The sequence below is a fragment of the Hylobates moloch genome, unplaced genomic scaffold (assembly GCF_009828535.3).
Source record: "Hylobates moloch isolate HMO894 unplaced genomic scaffold, HMol_V3 SCAFFOLD_1, whole genome shotgun sequence".
In the NCBI taxonomy this organism is placed as follows: domain Eukaryota; kingdom Metazoa; phylum Chordata; class Mammalia; order Primates; family Hylobatidae; genus Hylobates; species Hylobates moloch.
In genome coordinates, this window is record NW_026652276.1 from 9041826 (window position 1) to 9068479 (window position 26654).

The window sequence follows — 26654 nt, forward strand, 5'->3', positions numbered from 1 at the left end:
AATATGATGAAAATGGCACTTTGTAATCTTCCTCTAAAAATCCATAACCGCAGTCTAATCATGAAAAATATCAAATTCTAAAAGAGAGTCATTCTACAAAATAACTAGTACTCCTCAAACTTGTCAAGGTCATCAAAAACAAGGAAAGACAGAGAAACTGTCATAGCTAAGGAAGCCTAAGGATGCATGACTAGGTATAACGTGGTATCCTGGATGGAATTCTGAAACAGAAAAAGACACTAGGTACAATTAAGGAAATGTAAATAAATGAGGGACTTTAATTAATGACAATGTATCAACATTGGTTTATTAATTATAACAATGTACCATAGTAATGTAAGATGTTAATAACTGGAATTCCGCACTATCTTCTCAATTTTCTGTAAATCTACAACTGTTCTAAAAACTAAAGCCTATTATTAAAGAAAAAAAGTTAAAATTTAGAAGTTAAGGCCGGGCCCAGTGGCTCATGCCTGTAATCCCAGCACTTTGGGAGGCCAAAGTGAGCCCATCACTTGAGGTCAGGAGTTCAAGACCAGCTTGGCCAACATGGTGAAACCCTGTCTCTGCCAAAAAATGCAAAATCAGTTGCGCATGGTGGCGGGTGCTTGTAATCCCAGCTATTTGGGAGGCTGAGGCTGAAGAATAGCTTGAACCCAAGAGGCAGTGGTTACAGTGAACAGAGATCATGCCACTGCACTCCAGCCTGTGCAACAGAACAAGACTCCATCTCAAAAAAAAAAAAAAAAAAAAAAAGTTTTTTCTACACTTTTTAAAAACGCAGTTCCTCAGTCACACCAGCTAGTAGTATCTCAAGTGCTCAACCGACACAACTGGCTAGTAGTTATAGTACTGGATGGTGGAGGTTCATAGAACATTTTCTTCATAGCAGAAAATTATAACTCATCCTAACTGATAAACAAACTCTTATCTACTCAGCACTAAAAACTCAGTAATATCTAAAAACCCTCAGTGATGTGTTTATTCCAATTTCAAACACTTATGTTTTAAAATCGTTTTTTAAAAAAATCGATGTAACATACATAAATGTAACATTGAAACGTGTTCCACTCCTCAAAGCAGCAGTTTACAAAGTATAATCTATGGACCTCCAAACTCTTTCAGGGCATCCATGATGTATTTTCTTAATAATACTATTATAAAATACTATTGTGATCTCATTTGCTAGTTTGAGAATCTTCTATTGCAAAAACTAAAATATTATTTTCATTTTTCAATGTGTTGACACTTGCACAGACTGTGCAGTGATGGGGAAAACTGCTGGCACTATCGCATGACTGAAGTTAATTGCAACAAACTGTACCAGCAGTCACTATATTCTTCACTGCCATGAGACATGTACTCATAAGAGAGAGGGAGGGAAAAGCCAATTTTATTACAAATGCCCATGACAAGGGAGTAAAAACTATTAACTGTATTAATCTTGATCCCCAGGAACACATCTTTTTAATAATCTGCATGATGAAATGGGAAATATGCATTTCTACTGCATACAAAGTCATGTAGAATGATACTTAATGCAATTGTTTTGGGTTACAAGCTCCACTAGCTGCTTTTTTTCACAGAACATAATTTTGACTTGAAAGAATAGCTGCACACAATACGGCTGTCCAGACTAGGGTATGTAGCAGACATTTTTTTCAAAATGAATGAGACTTCAAGAAAAACAATTCAGAGTACCTGTTGCCAATTATAAAATTTGACCTTTCAAGCAAAAATTGGAATTTTGGAAAGTTTCTATTCATCACCATGAGTTAGAAAGTTTTCCAATATTTAAAGGCTTTTCTGGTAAGTGCTGATTTCAATGAAAGTGGTTTTTTGATACTATATAATGTAAGATATCCATTCAACATGGAAGATAGACAAATGGATTTTATATTTACAGAGGACAAACTATTGATATAACTCGGATTTCATATTGCAACTAACCTTTAAAAAAAAACACTACTTGGTTACCCAGTGTTAAAGTAAAGCGATAAAAATTAAAAATACAAAAAAAGAAAAAAAAAAAACACTGCTGGTCGAATTTTAGTGTAATATCAAAGAATATCTGCAATTATCTGTAAAAGCTATTAAAATTCTATTACAACTATATATATATACATATATATATATATCATTGTGAGGATAATTTTCCTTCACATACTTCAACCAAAGTAATAAATAGCAACAGACTGAATGCAGAACCAAATATAACCCAGCTGCCTTCTATAAAGCAAGACATAAATCTGTAAAAAGGTAAAACAACGCCAATTTTATAAACAAATTTTTAGAAATGTTTTAGAAAATAGGTATGTCATATTAAAAATCTATTTATGTTAGCATGTAATGAGTTTATTTTTAAATGAACTAATACTTTTTAGATTTCTTGATACGATAAACAGATATAACTAAAAAACCAAAAGCTCTTTGGGGCCCTCAAGAACTTTTAAGACAGTAAAGAGATTCTAAGATCAAAAAGTTGATTAACATCTACCTCAGAGAAAGAAGAAAAAATGACAAAGCCTGGGCAACATGGTGAAACCCTATCTCTATAAAAAAATACAAAAAAAAAAAAAAATTAGCCAGGCATGGTGGCACACCTGGAGTCCCAGCTACTCAGGAGGTACAGGTGGGAGGACAGGCAGAGGTTTCAGGGAGCCAAGACTGTGCCATCACACTCCAAAGTCTGGGTGACTGACCAAGACACTGCCTTAAAAACAAAAAAAAATTAACAAATAAAAAACACATAACTTAAAACATACATACATACCCTAGAGAGCATATCAAAGGGTATACAATATCACTGACAATAAGAACACCAAGATCTGGCCAGGAGCAGTGGTTCACGCCTGTAATCCCAACACTTTGGGAGGCCGAGGTGGGTGGATCACCTGAGGTCAGGAGTTCGAGACAAGCCTGGCCAACATGGTGAAACCCTGTCTTTACTAAAAATACAAAAAGTTAGCCGGACATGGTAATGGGTGCCTGTAATCCCACCTACCTGGGAGGCTGAGGCAGGAGAATCGCTTGAACCCAGGAGACGGAGGTTGCAGTGAGCCGAGACTGCACTCCAGCCTGGGAAACAAGAGCGAAATTCCGTCTCCAAAAAAAAAAAAAAAAAAGAAAAGAAAAAAGAACACCAAGATCCAAAATGTGACACTTATTCAAAAAGTATCTAGTGTTTTCAAACTGTACCTTTTCCAAGGACAGAAAGACTTTTCACATTTTGGATTTTACTTAAATGATTGTTTGGCTGCCTCTCTCACTGGGCTGTAAAGCCTATGAAGACAGAACAGTATGTGTTTTGCTCAACCACCAGGGCTATTCCAGCACCTGGCACAAGGCAATCATTCAAATATTTGCTGGGTTTAAATATTTTTTTAAAGACAAAAGACCTACAGACAGAACTCACTGACATGTCTATTCAAAACTCACAAAGATGGCTGGTATGGTAGATGATACCTGTAATCTCAAGCATTTTGGGAGGCCAAGGTGGGAGGATTGCTTGAGGTTAGGAGTTCTAAACCAGCCTAGATAACATAGCGAGACCCTCTCTTAAAATAACTTTTTAGGACAGGTGCGGTGGCTCACACCTGTAATCCCAGCACTTTGGGAGGTCGAGACAGACGGATCACGAGGTCAGGAGATCGAGACCATCCTGGCTAACATGGGGAAACCCCATCTCTACTAAAAATACAAAAAATTAGCCGGGCATGGTGACAGGCTCCTGTAGTCCCAGCTACTCTGGAGGCTGAGGCAGAAGAATGGCATGAACCCGGGGGGCAGAACTTGCATGGAGCCGAGATCACGCCACTGCACGCCAGCCTAGGCGACAAAGCGAGACTCCATCTCAAAAAAATAAATAAATATATATATATAACTTTTTAAAAATCAGCTGGAGCCCAGGCACAGTGGCCCAGATCTCTACTCCCAGCACTTTGGGAAGCCACGGCGGGAGGATCACTTAAGCCCAGGAGCTCAAGACCAGGCTTAAGGCTTCACCTCTACAATTTTTTTTTCCTCCAAGACAGAGTCTTGCTCTGTTGCCCAGGCTGGAGTGCAGTGGTGCAATCTCGGCTCACTGAAATCTCTGCCTCCCTGGTTCAAGGGATTCTCCTGCCTCAGCCTCCCAAGTAGCTGGGATTATAGGCCCGCACCACCACATCCGGCTAATTTTTATATTTTTAGTAGATATGGGGTTCACCATGTTGGCCAGGCTGGTCTCGAACTCTTGACCTCGTGATCCGCCTGCCTCAGCCTCCTAAAGTGCTGGGATTAGAGGTGAGAGCCACTGCGCCCGGCCTCTATGAAAAAATTTTAAAAAGTAAAATGAAACAAAAATTGGCTTGGTGTGGTGGTCCACGTGTATAGCCCCAGTTACTTAGGAGGCTGAAGCCAGAGAATCACTTTAGCTCAGGAGTTCTAGGCTGCAGCAAGCTGCCTGCATGACAGAGCAAGACCCTGTATCTAAAAAGAAAAACCAATTTAAAAGATGAAATTTTGCAATCAAAATTTACCTATTTACATAGTAATAGCAATCATAAAAGCCACCATTCACTGAGAGCCTACTTAATGCATGCCAAGTATTATATTTAGATTTTCCATTGATACAATAACCACAGGACATACTTTACAGATAAGGATGGTTAGGCTCCAAAAGGTTAACCTGTCTAAAGTTACATGTAATAAGTAACTTTTTTTTCTTTTTTTGGAATGGAGTCTCACTCTGTCACCCAGACTGGAGTGCAGTGGTACAACCTCGGCTCACTGCAACCTCCACCTCCCAGGTTCGACAGATTCTGGTGCCACAGCCTCCCGCATAGCTGGGATTACAGGTGCCCACCACCAACATCCTGCTAATTTTGGTATTTTTGGTAGAGATGGGGATTCTCCATGTTGGCCAGGCTGGTCCCAACTCTTGACCTCAGGTGATCCACCCACCTCGGCTTCCCAAAGTGCTGGGATTACAGGTGTGAGCCACCGCACCTGGCCAGAAAAAAAAAATTTTTTTTTTTTTTTTGAGACAGGGTCTCATTCTGTCACCCAGGCTGGAGTGCAATGGGAGGATCACTTGAGCCTGGGAGGCTGAGGCTGCAGTGAGGCTGAAGTTAGGACCACAGGCCCATGCCACCAGGCCCAGCTACATTTTTATTTTATTTATTTTTTTTTTTTTAAAGAAATGAAGTTTTGCCATGTTGCCCAGGCTGGTCTCCAACTCCTGGACTCAAGCAATTCACCTGCCTCAGCCTCACAAGTGCTGGAATTACAGACGTGAGCCACTGCACCTGGCCAAGTAACAAAAGATCAAACCCACATCTCTCTGCTCAAAAGCCCTCAAGCTTTTCACTACATATTGATATGGTACTCAATATTGCTTTTTTTTTTTCCAGTTCCTTGCAATTTTCAGAGGAATTCATTTTGTACAAAGTCACTTTTCTTTCCTTTTCTCAATCTCCCATTCTGTTCACTGTCCCCAAACTCCCACCTCCTTGCACCACACAATTAAACAATATAGTCTGCCCTCAATTAAGGAAGAGTGTATGTTCTTATAATACATTACAGGAAACTTCATTAATAAAGGTGCAAACACTGGACATGGAGGCTCACGCCTGTAATCTTAGCACTTTGGGAGACTGAGGCGGGAGGACAGCTTGAGTCCAGGAGTTCAAGACCAGCCCGGGCAACACGGCAAAAACCAGTCTCTACAAAAATAGAAAAATCAGCCATATGCAGTGGTGTATGCCTGTACTCCTATACTCAGGAGGCTGAGGTGGGAGGATCACCTGAGCCCGAGAAGGTCGAGGCTGCAGTGAGCTGTGACTACACCACTGCACTGCAGCCTGAGGGACAGAGCAAGACCTTGTCTCAAAAAAAATATTTTTTTGCCGGGCGCGGTGGCTCACGCTTGTAATCCCAGCACTTTGGGAGGCCGAGGCGGGCGGATCACGAGGTCAGGAGATCGAGACCACAGTGAAACCCCGTCTCTACTAAAAATACAAAAAATTAGCCGGGCGTGGTGGCGGGCGCCTGTAGTCCCAGCTACTCGGAGAGGCTGAGGCAGGAGAATGGCGTGAACCCGGGAGGCGGAGCTTGCAGTGAGCCGAGACTGTGCCACTGCACTCCAGCCTGGGCGACAGAGCGAGACTCCGTCTCAAAAAAAAAAAAAAAATATGTTTTTAATTAAAAAAAAAAAATACAAAAAGGCTGGGAATGGTGGCTCACGCCTGTAATCCTAGCACTTTGGGAGGCCAAGACAGGTGAATCACCTGAGGTCAAGAGTTCAGGACCAGCCTGGCCAACATGGTGAAACCCAGTCTCTACTAAAAATACAAAAATAAGCTGGGCATGGTGGCACGTGCCTGTAATCCCAGCTACTAGGGAGGCTGAGGCAGGAAAATCGCTTGAACCCGGGGGGTGGAGGTTGTAGTGAGCCAAGATGACGCCACTTCACTCCAGCCTGGGCAAAAGAGCGAAATTCCGTCTCAAAAATAAATAAATAAATAAATAAAATAAATAAATAAATAAATAATTCCCAATGGTAGAAGTAATACAAAAAGCTAAGAAGAGGGTCAGATTCCAGATCTAAAGTAAGGCTCTCTGATTCACTGATCTTGCAGGATGGCTGCTAATCCAGTTATACTGAAGACATCTGGTCATGGTTTGGGCAGCACCACACATCAATTCCCAAGAAACTGATCATGAGAGCCCGTGGATATGGCTACTCTTTAAGACCTAAGCCATGATTTATCAATTAGAAAGTACCAAGACAATTCCTTGTCAGTCTGTACAACCAAATTCTTGTTGTACAGGAGGAATTTTAAACCTCACAAACTTCTGCCAATTCCTTGTCCGTCTGTATAACCAAAGGACCAATACTGAAGAGACCAGAGCTCCCAAGACTTCCTCCTGGCCCAGGACAACTTGAATAAAAGGTGCTTTGTTCCCAAAGAAGATACTAGCCACAATATCACTACAGGAAGAAAACATATTGCTATTACTATCATTCTTCCTACTGTTTCTGAACAATATAAACATTTTTTCTTCTCCTTTCTTCCTCCTTTTAGTGTAAAGAATAAAATTAGCAAAACCAAAATATTTTAGGAAAAATTACAATGCCATCAACATTGCCACATCATTTGAGAATCTTACCATAAGCCATTTTTTCCACAGAGGGATTCCCTAGATCCTGTGAAAAAAAAAAAAAATTTTTTTTTTTTTTTTTTTTTGAGACAAGGTCTTGCTCTGTTACCCAGGTAGGGATGCAGTGGTGCAATCACAGCTCAGTACAGCCTCAAACTCCCAGGCCCAAGGGAGCCTCCCAAGTAACTGGGACCAAGGCATGCACTACCACACTGAGCTAATTATTTATTTATTTTTATTTTTATTTATTTATTTATTTATTTATTTATTTATTTATTGAGACAGAGTCTTGCTCTGTCACTCAGGCTGGAGTGCAGTGGCTCAATCTCGGCTCACTGCAGCCTCCACCTCTCAGGTTCAAGAGATTATCTTCTGTCTCAGCCTCCCAAGTAGCTGAAACTACAGGCGTGTGCCACCACACCCGGCTAATTTTTGTCTTTTTAGTAGAGACAGGGTTTCGCCATGTTGGTCAGGCTGGTCTTAAACTCCTGACTTCAAGTGATCTGCCTGCCTCAGCCTCCCAAAGGGATGGGATTACAGGCGTGAGCCACCATGCCCAGCCAAACAAACTTTTTTATTTTCGTAGAGACATGATCTCCCTATGTTTCTCAGACTAGTTTTGAACTCCTGGGCTCAAGTGATACTCCAGCCTCAACCTCCCAACGTGCTGGGATTACGGATGTAAGCCACGCTGCGCCCAGTCCGTGAAAATTTTACATAAATTTTGCAGAAATCCTTTTAAACCTCACAAAGCTCTGAATATGTCTTATGTCAACATCCAGATTTAAGAAAATGTACAATATGAGAAAGAACTCTTCTACCTTAAAAATGAATTCAGCTACAATCTGCTAAAAACAACCCTGGCTGAAAAAAGGTAACATAAGTCACATCTGTGGGATGTCATTAGACATATCGCTCATTAATAAATCACTTTTATTAATTCCTAGCCTTTGCATCAAAAATCTAGACATAATAATATAGGAAAATGTAAGTAATGAAATATTAGTTAAGCAATTAGATGTCACCAAGTATATATGAGCTACAAACAATAATAAACGAGCTGGGTGCGGTGGCACATGCCTGTAATCCCAGCACTTTGGGAAGCTGGGGTAGGTGGATCACCTGAGGTCGGGAGTTCGAGACCAGCCTGGCCAACATGGTGAAACTCTGTCTCTACTAAAAATACAAAAAATTAGCCAGGTGTGGTTGCACACACCTGTAATCCCAGCTACTCAGGAGTCTGAGGCAGGAGAATCGCTTGAACCCAGGAAGCAGAGGTTGCAGTGAGCCAAGATAGTGCCATTGCACTCCAGCCTGGGCAACAAGAGTGAAACTCCATCTCAAAACATAAAAATAAAGGCCAGGCACGGTGGCTCACGCCTGTAATCCCAGTACTTTGGCAGGCCGAGGCGGGCAGATAACCTGAGGTCGGGAATTTAAGACCTGCCTGACTAACATGGAGAAACCCTGTCTCTACTAAAAATACAAAATTAGCGGGGTGTGGTGGCGCGTGCCTGTAATCCCAGCTACTCAGGAGGCTGAGGCAGGAGAACTGCTTAAGCCCGGGAGGCGGAGGGTGCGGTGAGCCGAGATCACGCCATTGTGCTCCAGCCTCGGCAACAAGAGTGAAACTCTGTCTCAACAAAAATAAAAAAATAAAAAAAATACACAGGACTTCAAAATGTTCCATTAAAAAAGTTTGCTTCAGTATTATCTAATAATTCTGGAATACAAAAATATATTATTTCAAAAGTTTACACTGTCTCACTGATCCTTTCCCAAAAGTAACGGTCCCCATTACTACTCTAATAATGTGAATACAGTCTATGAAGTTGGACGTTTCGAATTCTATATGGCTTCCTAATACTCAAGTGTAGCTTAATACTATAAAAAATATCCAGAAGTTAACATTTATAAAAAACAATCAATGGAAATAACCAATGAATTTTTCCACATGAAACTTCTCCTTTGCTTACATCTGCTAGCTAAACCTTTACCCAGCCACTCCTCTGAACCTCCAAAACCAAGAATTTTTGTTTAAAAACTGCACTAAGAAGTCCATGTGTGGTGGCTCACACCTGTAATCCCAGCACTTTGGGAGGCCAAGGCGGGTGGATCACTTGAGCCTAGAAGTTCAAGACCAGCCTGGCCAACATGTCAAAACCCCATTTCTACTAAAAATTAGCTGGGTGTGGTGGCGAATACCTGTAATCTCAGCTACTCAGCAGGCTGAGGCACGAGAATCACTTGAACCTGGGAGGCAGAAGCTGCAGTGAGCTGACATCATGCCACTGTACTCTAGCCCAGGCGACAGAGCAAGACTCTGTCTAAAAAGCAAACAAACAAACAAAAAACAGCACTAATAAATTTCAACAAGAATGCTTGGTGAGACCTACTGGCCTCGTTCACCAAAAGACAGATAGGCATGTATGTTAACTCTTTACAACAGATAAATCGAAACTGCAGAGCTATACACAGGATATTTTTCTAGAATGCTAGAAAAGGAAAAATGTCCAGAAGCTTCTCTGGAGTCCACCTAGAATAGTCACCATTCTACCTTCTCTGAGACCTGCCCCAACCATTAGGAGTGGGACCTTTCAGCTAACTGTGCTTGCAATTCTAGACTCCAACCCTACGTCCATAACTAATTTGATCAATGACAGAGAACTGAACCAAGTTCAACCAGCCAAATTTCCCCCTCCCAAGAATCTGAAATGTGAACACTGTGCTAGCAATCAATTGGCTACTGGCACTAGAGCCTAAGTTCATATGTGGCTTCAAGAATTAAGTGGCCATTTGCTACCATGAGTTTGTGTTTGTTAAAGCAGAAAAGGTTAGACTGCACAAATACAATTAAAGCAGGACAAAAAGAGACAAGAGAGGACACTGGCCAGCTGGTAGAAAAGTGCTATCTACAAGTACTATGGCTCCTGAAAGCTTCCCAGTTTCTGGTTCACGTCCCTCATGAAGTCAACTGCTCTTTGGTTCTTTACAGTACTCCTGCCTCCAAAGCATTCCTCCTTGTTTCTTGCCAACAAAAAATTATTATGACAGTTTAAGACACAAATTCACACCAGGATCAATGCAGAAAGGGTATGTTACTCTTACTGTTCATAAAGGATCTGACAGGCACCAGGGAAGAAGTTTCTACTCACTACCCAAAACCTCAGGAGAAATAATAGGGCAAAAATAACTAAAACCTAAAAGCAGAAATTACCTATTTGCAAAAGCCCTCAGGCTTTGTGCTTCCCTTCCACACTTACCTGTTCAAAAATTCTGCTGGTTCACAGCAGGAGATTTGAGCAGACTTTGTTCAGATCCTTTTAACACTGTAAATAATAAAAATATTAATATAAATCACCCAGCAACCTCTTAGGAAACTTTAAAAGTACAATTTTTCATCATAAATGTATTTTGCAGAAAATGGCTTCCAAACCTGTTTAAAAGAGTAGATCACCTGGTGTATTTATAAACTAGATTCCCTAACATCTAGAAAGTCTCAGTAGTTCTACAGTGGGACTGAAAACTCTATTTTTTAACAAAAGTCCTAAGTGATTCTTATGAAGGCTGTCAAATGAAGACCACCATGGGGTTTCAGGGAAGTGATTATTTGGGGTTTTCATTCAAAACCCCATTATAGGGACTTGGTATTAACTTTTAAAACCTACTGCTAGGCACAGTGGGTCATGCCTGTAATCCTAACACTTTGGAAGGCCAAGGCAGGTGATCGATTGAGCCCAGGAGTTCAACACCAGCCTGGGCAACATGGCAAAACCCCACCTCTACAAAAATTAGCCAGGCATGGTGGCACATGCCTGTAGTCCCAGCTACTCGGGAGGCTGAAGTAGGAGGATCACCTGAGCCCAGGGAGGACAAAGCTGCAGTGAGCTGTAACTGCGCCACTGTACTCCAGCCTGGGTGACAGAGATCTTATCTCAAAAAAATATGTATCTAACAGAAAAACAAAAGCCGCATCACAGCAATACACATCCTATGCAAATAATCACTGAGCCCTGAGAAATATGATCATTGCCAAAACGTCCAGGGAGCAAAGCTCCAAGTGTGCTTTCAGTTGCAAAATCACAACCTGCCTTTAATGCTGTTGGGGCAGTATCTTAAAAATCCACAAGTTGGTGATATTCCAAGTGACGAGTGAATTGAAGTATAGTATCTTAAGTAGTTTCTCGGCTAAAATCAAATGATGCTTTACTGCTACTAACAAGTCAAAGAACAATAATTAATTAAAGTTGACAATTCCATTAACTACAGGAAAGCAACTAGATAGAGAGAGAGAGAGAGATTTTTTCTTTTTTTTTTTTTTGAGACACAGTCTCGCTCTGTTGCCCAGGCTGGAGTGCAGTGGCACGATCTCGGCTCAAGGCAATCTCCACCTCCCAGGTTCAAGCAAGTCTCCTGCCTCAGCCTCCCGAGAAGCTAGGATTATAAGTGTGCACCACCATGTCCGGCTAATATTTGTATTTTTAGTAGACACAGGGTTTCGCCATGTTGGCCAGGCTGGTCTCGAATTCCTGACATCAAGTGATTCGCCCACCTCGGCCTCCCAGAGTGCTGGGATTACAGGCATGAGCCACTGCACCTAGCCAGTTATTTTCAAAATGGGGTCTTGCTTTGTTCCCTCGGCTGGAGTGTAGTGGTACAATCAGAGGTCACTGTAGCCTTGACCTCCTGGGCTTAGCCTCCTGAGTAGCTGGGACCATAGGCGTGCACCACCATACTTAGCTAATTTTTTTTAAATCTTTTTTAGAGATAGGGGTCTCTCTTATGTTGCCCTGGCTGGTCTCAAACTCCTGGGCTCAAGTGATCCTCCTACCTCAGCCTCCCAAAGCGCTGGGATTATAGGTGTAAACTACTGCACCCAGCCATAGAAGAGTTTATTATCCATTTCTCCTTCCCTTTCCTCCTGCCCTTAAAAAATTACACAGTTGGGGTTTCACCATGTTGGCCAGGCTGGTCTCCAGCTCCTAACCTCCAGTGGTCTGCCCGCCTCGGCCTCCCGAGGTGCTGGGACTGCAGACAGAGTCTCGCTCACTCGGTGCTCGGTGTTGCCCGGGCTGGAGTGCGGTGGCGTCATCTTGGCTCGCTGCAGCCTCCGCCTCCCAGCCGCCTGCCTTGGCCTCCCAGGGTGCTAGGATTGCAGCCTCTGCCCAGTCGCCGACCCGTCTGGGAAGTGAGGAGCACCTCCGCCCGGCCGCCCCATCTGGGATGTGAGGAGTGCCTCTGCCCGGCCGCCCTGTCTGGGATGTGAGGAGCGCCTCTGCCCGGCCGCCCCATTTAGGAAGAAGTGAGGAGCGTCTCTGCCCGGCCACCCCGTCTGGGAAGTGAGGAGCACCTCTGCCCGGCTGCCCATCATCTGGGAAGTGAGGAGCACCTCTGCCCGGCCGCCCATCGTCTGGGATGTGAGGAGTGCCTCTGCCCGGCCGCCCCGTCTGAGAAGTAAGGAGAGCCTCTGCCCGGCCGCCCTGTATGGGAAGTGAGGAGTGCCTCTGCCCGGCCACCCCATCTGGGAGGTCTACCACGGAGGCCAGATGCAATGTGGGGGCTGGACGTGGTGGCTCACGCCTGTAGTCCCAGCACTCTGGGAGACCGAGGCGGGTTGATCACTGGAGGCTAGGAGTTCGAGATCAGCCTGGCCAACATGGCGAAACATATGAAAAATACAACAGACAAATCAACCAACCAACCCAGCAACAACAAAACAGGTCTACCCTGGAGTCATACTCTAATGTTTTCTATTTTCCTCCCTTTCTGATCCTTTATCCCACTTTCTTTTTCTTCCTCTTCCTTCTCCTTCTTCTTTGTCAAAGACATAGAGGATTGAGTTATCATCATTGATCCATACAAAGTCCCTCTCTCATTTATTTTAATTCCCACCCCCCATTTCTATTCCCCATGTGCAACCTTCCTAATATGTTTGATATGCATCTTTTTGTTTGTATGTATTTTTAGAAAATGTTTATTGTTTTGTGTGCAAAAAATTAATAAAAATGTTGAACCAAGGAAAAAAAAATTACACAGTTCAGTGGGTAAAGTTAGATGACCTTTGGACATTATAATATGGCTACTTTTTTTGCAAAATTAAATCAGAAGTGGATGTGACTTTCTCAAATTGCATTCTTGGTGGGGCACAGTGGCTCATGCCTATTATCTCAACACTTTGGGAAGCTAAAGCGGGAGTATCACTTGAGACCAGAAGTTTAAGACCAGCCTAGGCAACATAGTGAGACCCCATCTCTACAAAAAATATTGGCCAGATGTGGTGGCATAGACCTATAATCCCAGCTACTTAGGAGGCTGAGATAGGAGGATGGCTTGAGCCTGGGAGGTTGAGGTTACAGTCAGCGGTGACTGCACCACTGCCCTCCAGCCTCGGTGACAGAGCAAGACCCTGTCTTTTTTGGAGAGAGTCTTGCTCTATCACCTAGGCTGGAGCGCAGCGGTGCAATCACGGCTCACTGCAACCTCAACCCCCCAGGAGACAGGGTCTTGCTCTATCACAGGCTGCAGTGAGCCAAGATCAGGCCGCTGCACTGCAGCCTGAGCAACACAGTGAGATTCCATCTCAAATAATAATAATAATTAAGCTTAATGAAACCCCATAGTTAACAAGAAAATTGTGTTCCTTATTTAAAGTAGGGAAGTATGTAATACTTTGAAATATTTTTATAAAATGAAGTTTGGTCAATTAAGAGAACATTCTTTGTTTTTCAAACCTCTCTCTGCTTTCAACCTCACATAAAACTAGACAATTCAATAAAGGTATCACTTTACAGTCCTACATAATTAATTTAGTATATTTCTCATTCATCTGAGAGCATGAATAAAATGTAAAAACAATATTTGGTCAAGAAACACTGCAATGGGCCGGGCGCGGTGGCTCACGCTTGTAATCCCAGCACTTTGGGAGGCCGAGGCGGGCGGATCACGAGGTCAGGAGATCGAGACCACGGTGAAACCCCGTCTCTACTAAAAATACAAAAAATTAGCCGGGCGTGGTGGCGGGCGCCTGTAGTCCCAGCTACTGGAGAGGCTGAGGCAGGAGAATGGCGTGAACCCGGGAGGCGGAGTTTGCAGTGAGCCGAGAATGCGCCACTGCACTCCAGCCTGGGCGACAGAGCAAGACTCCGTCTCAAAAAAAAAAAAAAAAAAAAAGAAACACTGCAATGCTAACTATAAGCAAGTTTATACATGAAATAAAAATCTCTAGTTTTAAAGAGATGTAATTTTTCAAAGCACTAAAAATGAATGGAAACTCTAGGACTTTTTTACCTTATTTTAAACTTCTATTTCTTTTTCATTTTATATATTTTTCCTTTTATTCTTAAATACTCTCCCATGCAAAAACCACAGGACTTTATCACCATAAAACCCTAGTGGGAGTCAAGCAGTGAAAAAAAGCTTGAGTTCAGACTTTTACAACAATGACCAAACAATATGCCATGGTAATTTAAACTGAAGGAAAATGGACATTTAACTTGCCTCTAAGAGCCCTGGGTTAACACCAACATAGGCTGTAGATTCAACCTAATGAGACTGGTCCCACTATAATCTATAAGAAATAGAATAAAACAGAAAGTATGGAAAATTTAATCAGCAGGGGCTAATGGAAAACTGCAAACGAAGTCGGAATTTGAAAATGGCACAAGTCAAAGATCCTATAGAAGGGCAATCATAAAAGCGACAGTAGTAATCTTTTTACCCAAAAAGGTTCTCCCAGATAGCAATCACTATCAATAGTGTCATCTTCCAATGTGAAGGTCAACAAAAAGAGAATAGACATATGGAGTATTAAAATGCAGAGTCATGAAAACAAATGAGCTGATATGACATCAAAGACATTATAATTTGGAAATGTTATTTCAAAAACACAATAGAAAAACAAGAGGGAGAAAGGCAATTAGTTAAAACACTACCTCATCATTAACATCACTATGCCTCCCTTTTAGCCAAGGAGTTGCATTCACACACTGACCTTGTAATTTCCATCTTCTCATGATTTTGAGGCAAACCTACTCCAAAGTGTTTTTCACATATGCATCTCACCAGCAAAAGCATTTCAAAACCAAAATATTAAAATTCCTCAGCTGAACTAAAATGAAAGAGGACATTTATGAAAGCTCAGTAAAAAGAATATGGAGATGAACTGGAAGGAAATCAGAAAATGTTTTTTGCAAAAAAATACGTCTATTAAGTATCAGACTACAGAACTAGTCTGAAAGGTAAAAGTGGAGGAATAAAAAACTCAGCACAAAAAGTTCTACACGTGTAAAATGTAAAGGATACACATATGAAGAAGAGTCTCTGGAAGAGTCTCCAGGCTGGACAGCACAGTATTAAGAGAAATTCTTTACTAACCAGATTAAGGATAATTTGAGTTAATACACTGTTTCCACCTTTCTTCCTGGTTATGTTCCTTAATCATGTGTCTAAATGTGAAAGGAAAATTTCTCATTTCCCTACATTTTCTGAAATATCCTGAAATCTCCAAAGAGCCTCCTCCTTGTAAAGCAATTGCTTTTGAAAAGTACTTTGAAGCAGTTTATCATCAATCTTATTTTAAAACATTTACTTTTGAGAAAGACAATTCATTATAATTTCCTGAAATATTGAGCATCCTAAATTTTTCCAAATTAGCAGATGGGGAGGGGAGTTAAGGGGGTTGGGGAGGCTGGCTGCGGGCCCAAATCTCCGGAATCTGATTTCCCGTTCCAAGAATCACAAGAGATAAGAAAAAAGAATTCAGGATAGCAAATAATCCATCTCATCTTAGTACCAAAGAGTAAGTACACACATCTCCCACCAGTCTCCCACTCGCCCTTGCCTCTCAGCCTAGGCTAGCCTCCATGCTTTTCCCAGTCTACTCCTGAGTCGCTCCCAACTAAGTTTTTGTCTCTGAGTCTTTGCTCTTGCTGCTCCCTAGCCTAGAGCACTTTTACCCCAGTATAGCTAAAGAAACAGCACCTTCACCTCTGTTGGGTTCTTCCTCCAGTGTTAGCTTCTCCATGAGGCCTTCTCAGGACACTTAAAATTAACCCCTCCCCAAATCCCTATTATTCTATCTCCCTGACTCATTTTTTTTCTTTCACATCACTTACCACTACATCAAGTATTTTACCTATTTATCTGTCTAGAAATGAATTCCATACAGACAGGAATTGTTTGGTCTGTTTTGCTCCCAGTACATAACGGTGTAGTAAGTGCCCAATACGGTATCTGTCAAATAAATGAATGTATGAATGAATAAACAAATGAATGGAAGCACATGGTCCCTTCTCCCTCCCCAGCCTCAAGACTCTCAGACACTGTCAGGTATCAAAAAGGCATGAAGCCCTCTCCTTTCTGGTGAATCACTACCATCACCAGTGTATTCCTTGATGTTAAATTTCGAAAGAAACATCATGTGACATTTTTCCAGTTACGTGCCACTTTTAAATACTTTTCTAGTGTCCTCTTCTGATGTCAACATCTGATGTAAAAGCAAAGTACATATTCCAGTTTGAGCTCATCGGAAACTGCTATACCAACTAGTAAAACACGTAAAACCATCAACGAATAAGAGAAAGTATTTGTGTTCTAGGCAAAATGGACAAAATCTGTAAGGCCAAAGCTACAAATATTAGAAGGATCAAAATTAATATACAGAAAGAATGACAATTTTTTTTTTCTAATGTAGGAAGTCATTTGATTCTAAAAAGGAAATACTATATAAGGAAAGAATGCCTTCCCCAGGCACAACATTGGGAATCAAAACTGCCTTAATTCAAGGTATGTAGCTCTAGAAAGGAAGCTGTTCACCGCTTCTGGCCCCATACTCAATTTCTTGCAAGTTAAACTGGAATACTTACCTTTCTTACAGAGAGACTACGAGTGCTTAAGTGCTTTGACTTGCAGGAAAATGAAAACAACAAAATAAAAAACACAGTACTAGATAATTAACTGCAAAGCAACGTTATTGCTTCCCAAACACGGTCATATGCTCCGCTTCTTTCATGCCCCCATTCCCTGTTCGCTTGATTTATGTTTCAGTCCCAAAACAAGAATTCAGAGTGCTTTTGGAAACTGCTGACACTTAAGGCTAATGCCCATTTCGACCTGATGTGAACATTTGGGTCCCCAAGGCTGCCATGGGCTCTACTTTCCCAGCCTCGGTCCCAAGGTTCCGATCATGGTGGCTGCACCTCGCCTCAGGCCTGGTCCAGACCCAGTACTCTCGCCACGGAAGGAGTCTCCTCCGCCCAGATGCTCTGTGGGGAAGGCAGGAGCGCACCTCCCAGGGGCCAGGTGTGGACAGGAGAGCCGGCAGGAGCAGCTGTCTGGCCGCAGCAGCTGTTACCGGAGCACCCCGAGGCTGGGCGGGTGTCTGGCCCGGAGAAGCCGGCAGAGGAAGGCGAGCCCTCCGGCTCCGAGCAAGCTGGCCTGACACTGCCCACCCCACAACCCTCCTGCCTTGTTCGGCTCCCCTCGCAATGCCAAGAGGCCCTGGCCTAGGGGTTCCTCGGCTCCCCGCGGCCGTGACGCGCCAGGGCCCTCAGCGTCCCTCGCCCAGGAGGAGGCTCCCTCCGGCCCTGCACCTGACCCGTCCCGTCGCCTGACGGCCCAAGCCGGCCGGAGCGGCCTGTGGGTGTCCATGCGGCCGGGCCGGCTCGGGCAGAAGGGGCAGGGACGCGAGCGCGGACCGGAGGCACAGGCGGCCCGGGACGCGGCGGCGGGGCCGGGACGCGGAACAGAGCCGGGCAGGGGAGCGACACGGAATGGCTGGTTACCTGCAGTCCGGGACAGGGAGTCTCAGAACCCAAGTCAGTCCTCAGCCTCAACAACACAAGATGGCCGACACGTCGCCACGCACGTCACGTGACCACGCGCTCGCTCCGCCACGCCCCCTGCTCCGCCCCCGCCCCTTCCCGCTTTCCTCCCCACTCTCCAGTCTCCCACGACATCCTTCCTTTCCGCCGCCACCCGCCCCTCTGCCCAGACACGCCCCTGCCCGAGACCCGGATGAAAGGTTGGAAGAGAGCGGGGCCGTGGCAGTGCGCAGGCTCCCGCTGACCCCTTGGCAGCAGCCGGGTACCTGCCCTTGAGTTGAGTGGAGTTGGTGTCCAGGGTTGGGCCCGGACCAGGCACCCTGTGACTCACTGTCCTGTACGCCCAGAGCTCTTTTGCAGTTCAAAAGCCTCTGCATCACTTGCGGGCTGGTTTTTCAAATTATAACTTTTCCACAGCTTTTAGTCTGGCATTTTTCTTCCCAGTTGCCATCCTAGAGCGAATGGGAAAGCCGCAAAAGCTGAAATTCAAAGCAGTTTCTCTACTTGTTAACAGTTCTGGTAGAACTGGGAATTCATTCCAGAGTGTTGTACTGGGACAGCTGGGAAGGACTTGAGAGCTCTGATTCCTTCCTAGGACATCTGGGGCTATAACCCTTTTACCTAGAGATGAACTATTTTGGAATTGACAGATAAAATACAAGACACCCAGCAATATTTGGGGCACACACTGAAAAACTGTTCGTTTTCTGAAATTCAAATTTAACTGGGCGTCCTGGGTTTGCTAAATCTAGCAACTCTATCCTTAGGCATCCCATTCTTGCCTGTGTCTCCAACTTCTTCCTTCCTACAGGATCCTTCCTGTCAGCTTTAAAGATTACTTGTGTCTGCCATCTTAAAATGGAATGTTAAAAACTCCAATTCTCATGCCGGGCGCAGTGGCTCACACTTGTAATCTCAGCACTTTGGGAGGCGGAGGTGGGCGGATCACGAGGTCAGGAGATCGAGACCAGACCATCCTGGCTAACACGGTGAAATCCCGTTTCTACTAAAAATACAAAAAAAAAAAAAAAAAAAAATTAGCCGGGCGTGGTGGCACGCACCTGCAGTCGCAGCTAGTCAGGAGGCTGAGGCAGGAGAATCGCTTGAACCGGGGAGGCAGACGTTGCAGTGAGCCGAGATCGCGCCACTGCACTCCAGCCTGGCGACAGAGCAAGACTCCGTCTAAAACAAAAACAAAAACCTTCAATTCTCGGCCGGGCACGGTGGCTCACGCCTGTAATCCCAGCACTTTGGGAGGCCGAGGCGGCGGATCACCTGAGGTCGGGAGTTTGAGACCAGCCTGACCAATATGGAGAAACCCCGCCTCTACTAAAAATACAAAATTAGCCAAGCGTGGTGGCTCATGCCTGTAATCCCAGCTACTCGAGTGGCTGAGGCAGGAGAATCGCTTGAACCCGGGAGGCGGAGATTGCGGTGAGCCAAGATCGCGCCACTGCACTCCAGCCTGGGCAACAAGAGTGAAAATCCGTCTCGAAACAAACAAACAAACAAAAAAAAAACTCCCAATTCTCCCTCCTGCGACCCTGTTCCCTTTCAAAGCCAGGCTGCACCAAAGAATTGTTTATATGCACTTTCTCCATTTCCACACCTGGCATGCGATCATCAACCACATCTTCTGTCCTTTCCTATCTGCCTATTGCTTGCCCTAAGAACACCCCATCCTACAGGTTGATAATTGGAGTCTTTCAGTCCTCATCTTGACTTCGTGTTTCCCTGTCTTCAATATGATTGACCACTTCCTACTTTCGAAAATTCTTTTTTTTTTTTTTTTTGAGACAGAGTTTTGCTCTTGTTGCCCAGGCTGGAGTGCAATGGCGTGATCTCCGCTCACCGCAACCTCCGCCTCCCAGGTTCAAGCGATTCTCCTGCCTCACCCTCCCAAGTAGCTGGGATTACAGGCATGTGCCACCATGCCCGGCTAATTTTGTATTTTTAGTAGAGACGGGTTTCTCCATATTGGTCAGGATGGTCTTGAACTCCTGACCTCAGGTGATCCGCCCACCTCGACCTCCCAAAGTGCTAGGATTACAGGCATGAGCCACTGCTCCCGGCCTTCTGAAACACTTTCTTCCTTTGACTTTTATACCCTTACTGCTCTAAGTGGTACAGTAGCATCAACATCACGTGGAGACTTGTTAGAAATACAGAAACTCAAAGGAGCCCTTCACAGTCCCATTCTGCAGAATTCTACCCCCATAGCTTGGGAAAACAGAGAGAGATCCCATTTCCAAAATAAACAAATAAATAATAATTAGCCAGGCGTGGTGGCATGCACCTGCAGTCCTAGCTACTTGGGAGGCTGAGGATCACCAGCCCAGGAATACAAAGCTGCAATGAGCTATGATCATGCCACTGCACTCCAGCCTGGGCAAAAGAGCAAGACGCTGTCTCTAAAACAAACACTCAAAAAGAACTCTACCATCATCCATGTTGTTCTCCTCTCCTTGATCTTCCCCCTGAACTAAGTGCTCCAGATAGGCCCATGTTAAAAGATTCGTAAACATGACATTATGTTTTAGCCTTTGCACATGCTGTTCCATCCTGCTGCAATGCCATTCCCAACACTTACCCCACTTCTCCCCAACCTGCAACTCCTTCCAGTCCATGTGTTACTGCCTCTGTGCCTCCATTAGACCAAAGAATTTACCCCTTGAGTTGTTATTTTTAAGGAAAAAAGTAATACTAATACTTGTTATGTACTGACCACCTCATTAAATGCTTTCCTTGCACTCTCTTGTGATCCTAGTAAGAGCGCTATGGAACAATCCAACCAGGCTTCTGAGAGAAGTGCTTACCATATCCAAATCTCAACCAGGATTTCCAAGCCCAGACTGGCTGATTGCAGAGCACATGTCCCCAACCAACTTGTCATGCCACCTCTCTGATGCCATGCCACCTGTACCTTGCCTATACATATATTTTTTATACTAAGATATAATTCGCACACAATAAAATTTAGCATTTTTAGTGCACAGTTCTGCAACTTGAGACAAATATATACAAGTGGCCAGGCACGATGGCTCACGCCTGTAATACCAGCACTTTGGGAGGCTGAGGCAGTCGGATCACCTGAGTTCAGGAGTTCAAGACCAGCCTGGCCAACGTGGCGAAACCCCATCTCTACTAAAAATACAAAAAAAAAGTAGCTGGGCAAAGCCGGGCGCGGTGGCTCACGCTTGTAATCCCAGCACTTTGGGAGGCCAAGACGGGCGGATTACGAGGTAAGGAGATCGAGACCACGGTGAAACCCCGTCTCTACTAAAAAATACAAAAAATTAGCCGGGCGTGGTGGTGGGCGCCTGTAGTCCCAGCTACTCGGAGAGGCTGAGGCAGGAGAATGGCGTGAATCCGGGAGGCGGAGCTTGCAGTGAGCCGAGATTGCGCCACTGCACTCCAGCCTGGGTGACAGAGCAAGACTCCGTCTCAAAAAAAAAAAAAAAAAGCAGCTGGGCATGATAATGTAGAACTGTAGTTCCAGCTACTTGGGAGGCTGAGGTGGGAGGATCACTCGAGCCTGGGAAGCAGAGGTTGCAGTGAACTGAGATTGTGTGTCACTGCACTCCAGCCTGGGTGACAGAGTGAGACCCTGTCTCAAAAAAAAAAAAAAAAAAAAAAAAGCTGAAGAAAATCCCAGCTTTTAACCATTGTGAGTGCTGCATTATTCCACCCAGCAACCTCTGCAGCTGGTGTTGCCCTGACACACAGTAAATGCTCAACAAACACCAATAGAACCCAATCGATTCTTGATTATCTACTCTTTAGGAAGGGTGCTTTCCTTTTCTCCTTTTAGTAACTCTGTCTTTCCAGTGTTTCACTAAACAGTGGTATTAAATTACAACAGTAGACTGATGCATGCTTTTGTTGGGGATAATAAAGTTTTAGCTGTAGTACACCATTGATAGAAATAGAAGTTGAGAATAATAGATCATTTGAGGATGGGAGGAGGGTAAGGAGTTTAATCCAAAACAAATTTAATTTGTCATGAGCACATAGCTGGGCGAGGTGGCTCACACCTATGATCCCAGCACTTTGGAAGGCTGAGGCGGGAGGATTGCTTGAGCCTGGGAGGTCAGGGCTGCAGTGAGCTGGGATCACACCACTGCACTCCACCCTGGGCAGCACAGCAAGATCCTGTCTCAAAAAAAAAAACTGCCAGGGATCATCACCTGTAACAGATTGTATTTTTCTAAAGATGGCTGCAACAATATCTTCCATTTGACATACTTTTCTAGCACCTTCACTATCCTTTCTAGAGGTACAGTCTAATTCCCAGTCCATGGGACCCTATCACCAATAGAAAGTGGTAGAAGTAAAATGACATGACTTCAGTGCTAGATCATAAGAGGTGATATGCCTTTCACCTTGCTTCCTGAAACAGTCTTGTTTGAAGCAAAAACAGTTTGGCAGTCCCTGAAGCTGCCTGAAGCATAAACCACATGGAGAGGCCCACATTGTTGTCCCATCAATATTCCCAACTGAGGTCCCAGCTGACAGCATCAACAACCAGACGTCTGAGTGAAAAATCTCACCAGGTGATCCCAGCCCTGAGCTGTCTAGTCACCCCCAGACGTCAAAGCCTAAGACATCATGAAGCAGGGACAAGCATCCCTACTGTGCCTTCTCTGAATTCCTGATCCACCAAATCCGTCAGCATCATAAAATGGGTGTTTTAAGCCACTGTGTTTTGCGGTAATTTGTTCACAGCAACAGTAGCTGGAACATCATTGTTATGGATTGAACTGTGTTCCCCATGCTTGGTGCAGATGGCTCGCACCTGTAATGCCAGCTACTCGAGAGGCTGAGGCAGGAGGATTGCTTGAGGCCAGGAGTTCCCGACCAGTGTGGGCAACATAGTAAGACCTCATCTCTAAAAAAAAAAAAATGTTTTTAGACCAGGCGCAGTGGCTCACACCTATAATCCCAGCACTTAGTGAGGCCAGGAGTTTGAGACCAGCCTGGCCAACGTGGTGAAAACCCGTCTCTCCTAAAAATACAAAAATTAGCCAGGCATGGTGGTGCGAGCCTGTAATCCCAGCTACTTGGGGGCCGAGGCGTGAGAATCGCTTGAACCTGGGAGGCGAAGGTTGCAGTGAGCCGAGATCATGCCACTGCACTCCAGCCTGGGCAACGGAGCAAGACTGTCTCTTAATAAATAAAGAGAATGTTTTTCAATTAGCCGGGTGTGGTGGAACACACCTGTAGTTTCAGCTACTTGGGAGGCTGAGGTGGAAGGATCTTTTGAGTCCAGGAGTTTGATGCTGTAGTGAGCTATGATTATGCCACTGTACTCCAGCCTGGGTGGAAAAAAAAAAGAAAAGATAATTATACCAGAGAACTGAACAAACAAGGAAGGCTATGCAGACAATAACGATGAAATCGATTTTTATGTTTGAAAAACTTTTTTATTATAAAAGTAATTGCATATTTTTAATTCTTTTCTCATTTCCAACCTCTGAATGTACAAGACATTAAATCATTTTTTTGAAAACTATGGAATACAATAAATGTATCATTTCACCTAATGTCACATGATGCATCCCAAAATGTTATTAATTTTTATCTGAGTATTTTCCATCTTTAGGGTTTCATATTTCTGCTGTCCCAGAGGGTTCCCACATGCATGTTCAACTGCTCTTCTTGTTTTCTTTGTGGTCAGACATTCCCTCTCTTTTTAATTTATTATTTACTTATTTATTTATTTTTGAGATGGAGTCTCACTCTGTTGCCCAGGCTGGAGTGCAGTGGCACGATCTTGGCTCACTGCAACCTCTGCCTCCAGGGTTCAAGCAATTCTCCTGCCTCAGCTTCCCTGGTAGCTGGGATTACAGGCGTGTGCCACCGTGCCTGGATAATTTTTGTATTTTTAGTAGAGACAAGGTTTCACCATGTTGGCCAGGCTGGTCTCGAACTCTTGACCTCAGGTGATTCGCCTGCCTTGGCCTCCCAAAGTGCTGGGGTTACAGGCATGAGCCACCACACCCAGCCCCCTCTCTTTTTTATTAACTGTTATTAACAATTGTGGTAGTGGTGGTGGCGGTTGTAGTAGTAGTCATTGTAGTACTAAAGCAATACATGTTTATGGTTTTATAGTTTTTAAAGTTCAAAAACATATAAAGGAAAAAATTTAAATCCTCCCTGCCGCAAGACCTATCAAGACCTATCTAGCACCCTCAGGTTCTCCTTCCATCAATTTCTTGTGTGGTCTCCCCAAAAATGTTGCATGCATTAACAAGTACGGCATTTTCCAGCCGGGCGTGGAGGCTCACGCTTTTAATCCCAGCACTTTGGGAGGCCGAGGTGGGTGACTCACCTGAGGTCAGGAGTGCGAGACCAGCCTGACCAATATGATGAAACCCCGTCTCTACTAAAATTACAAAAATTAGCTGGGCGTGGTGGCAGGCACCTGTAATCCCAGCTATTCGGGAGGCTGAGGCAGGAGAATCACTTCAACCTGGGAGGCAGAGGTTGCGGTAAGCCGAGATTATGCCACTGCACACCAGCCTGGGCAACAGAGTGAAAAAAAAAAAAAAAGGGCTCGGCACAGTGGCTCACACCTGCACTTTGGGAGGCCGAGGCGGGTGGATCACCTGAGGTCGGGAGTTCGAGACCAGCCTGACTAACATGGAGAAACTCTGTCTCTACTAAAAATACAACAACAACAAAAAACCTAGCTGGGCATGGTAGTGCGTGCCTGTAATCCCAGCTATTCGGGAGGCTGAGGCAGGATAATGGCTTGAACCCAGGAGGCAGAGGTTGCGGTGAGCCGAGATCATGCCACTGCAGTCTAGCCTGGGCAACAAGAGCAAAACTCTGTCTCAAAAACAAACAAACAAACAAAAAAACAAGTATGGCATTTTCCTTCATTCTCAGTACCACTAAGTGTTGGAGATTCAATGGTTGCCCCCAAATCCACCTGACCACCCACCTCATAAAGCTTACAGTCTACTTGGGTAGAGACATAGTGATATGGTTTGGCTCTGTGTCCCCACCCAAATCTTATGTTGAATTGTAATTCCTAATATTGGAGGAGGGGCCTGGTGGGAGGTGACTGAATCATGGAGGTGGACTTCCACCTTGCTATTCTCATGATAGAGTCCTCTCCTCAGGAGACCTGGTTGTTTGAAAGTCTGTAGCACTTCCTGCTTTGTGCTGGCGTCCCCTTCACCTTCTTCCATGATTGTAAGTTTCCTGAGGCCTGCCCCAGCCATAATTCCTGTATAGCCTGTGGAACCGTGAGCCAATTAAACCTCTTTTGTTTATAACTTACCCAACCTCAGGTAGTTCTTTATAGCAACGTGAGAATGGACTAATACACATGGCTTTATTCCTCCCAACTAAAAAACAAAACAAAACAAAACACCTGTGCATTACTATGTGTGCTGTTCTGCTCCTGGCCTGTTTCCAAGAAACAAGATGTCTTGGTGGCATCCATGTTTTTTTCAGTGGCTGCCTAGCAGTGCACGCTTACGTGGATGTCCCTAATATACTGAACCGATCCCCTGCTGGTGGATATGCTGATTGTTTTCCAGTATTTTTGCTATTACAAACAACACTATAATGACTATTCCCTTAAATACATCCTTGTTCATTTTTATACTTACCCATAGGATAAATTTCTCGGCCAAATCTCATGAGTATCTCTGCAGTGGACACCTGCCATTCTTTATGACAGTTCTGCTGAACTGAAATAGTGAATTACTTTCAGTTGAAATACTGAAATTCTTTCCCATGTTTGTGGAAAATGAGAATCTTGGTGGCTGGCAGAGCTTGCCTCCCCTTACAGAACACAAAAAGCCCAGATACTCCCCTGTCCCACCCCTGACATGTGGGCATGTGACTAGGCTCAGCCTCAGGCTCTGATGTGGAGTAAATGACCTGAAGAAGCAGGACACCACGGCATGCTTGTCAGCCAGGGCAGCAGCTGGTTCCCATGGTGTGCTTTTGGCTGCTGTCCCAGCCTCCTGGCCTCCTGCCTGCTTCCTTAGCCTGCACCCCCAAGCCCTGCTGGTGCTTCTGGGGACTCCTCCATGTCTTTTCAATCAATTCCTTTTCTGCTTAAATCAGTCTGGCTTAGATTCTGTTACTTGCAATTAAGAACTCTGACTGATTCCAAAGTAGCCAGCCTCCAAGATGGCCCCTAATGACTTTTGCCAATAGGGCTGACCTATGTAACTAGTAGAATAGCAGAGTGTGATTCAGGAAGCTAGGTCTTAAAAGGCTTGCCCTTTACTATCTCGTATCACTTGCTCTGGGGGAAGCCAGCTGCCATGTTGTGAGGGTACTCAAGCAGCCTCATGGAGAGGTTCGCATGGCAGGCAACTGAGGCCTCCTGCCAATAGCCAGCATCAATCACAGGAGTAAGTCATGTTGGAAGCAGGTCTCCCAGGCTCAGTCAAGCCTTCAGATGACTGTAGCCCCAGCTGACATTTTGACTGCAGCCTCATGAGAGACCCTGAGCCCAAACCAACTACCCAGCCAAATTGCTTCTAAATTCCTGGCCCCAAACTGTGTGAGATAATAAATATTAATCATTGTTTTAAGCCACTAAGTCATGGTGTGATTTGTTAACATAAACATAAATAATACAAATACAATTTTTAATTTTAACAGTCTACTAAATTGCCCTTCAAAAAGGCAACAGCTAGCCAAGCATGGTGGCCTGTGCCTATA

At 44.4% G+C, this 26654-nt stretch overlaps 1 protein-coding gene across 5 annotated transcripts in view; it reads right to left on the bottom strand.

The window, feature by feature from the left end:
• GIGYF2 (GRB10 interacting GYF protein 2) overlaps positions 1-17992 on the bottom strand; it is a 162440-nt gene extending 144448 nt beyond the window's left edge. For 2 of the 5 annotated variants that reach the window (XM_032753782.2, XM_058437102.1), the window contains exons 1-2: positions 17925-17992; positions 10407-10472 (exon numbers count right to left, since the gene is read on the bottom strand). The gene's annotated coding sequence lies outside the window, so the exon portion shown is untranslated. Of the gene's footprint in view, positions 1-7152; positions 7190-10406; positions 10473-17924 lie in introns of all 5 variants that reach the window. The other 3 variants (XM_032753786.2, XM_032753800.2, XM_032753788.2) reach the window with 3 other exon arrangements.
• Between the last annotated feature and the right edge of the window lie 8662 nt (positions 17993-26654).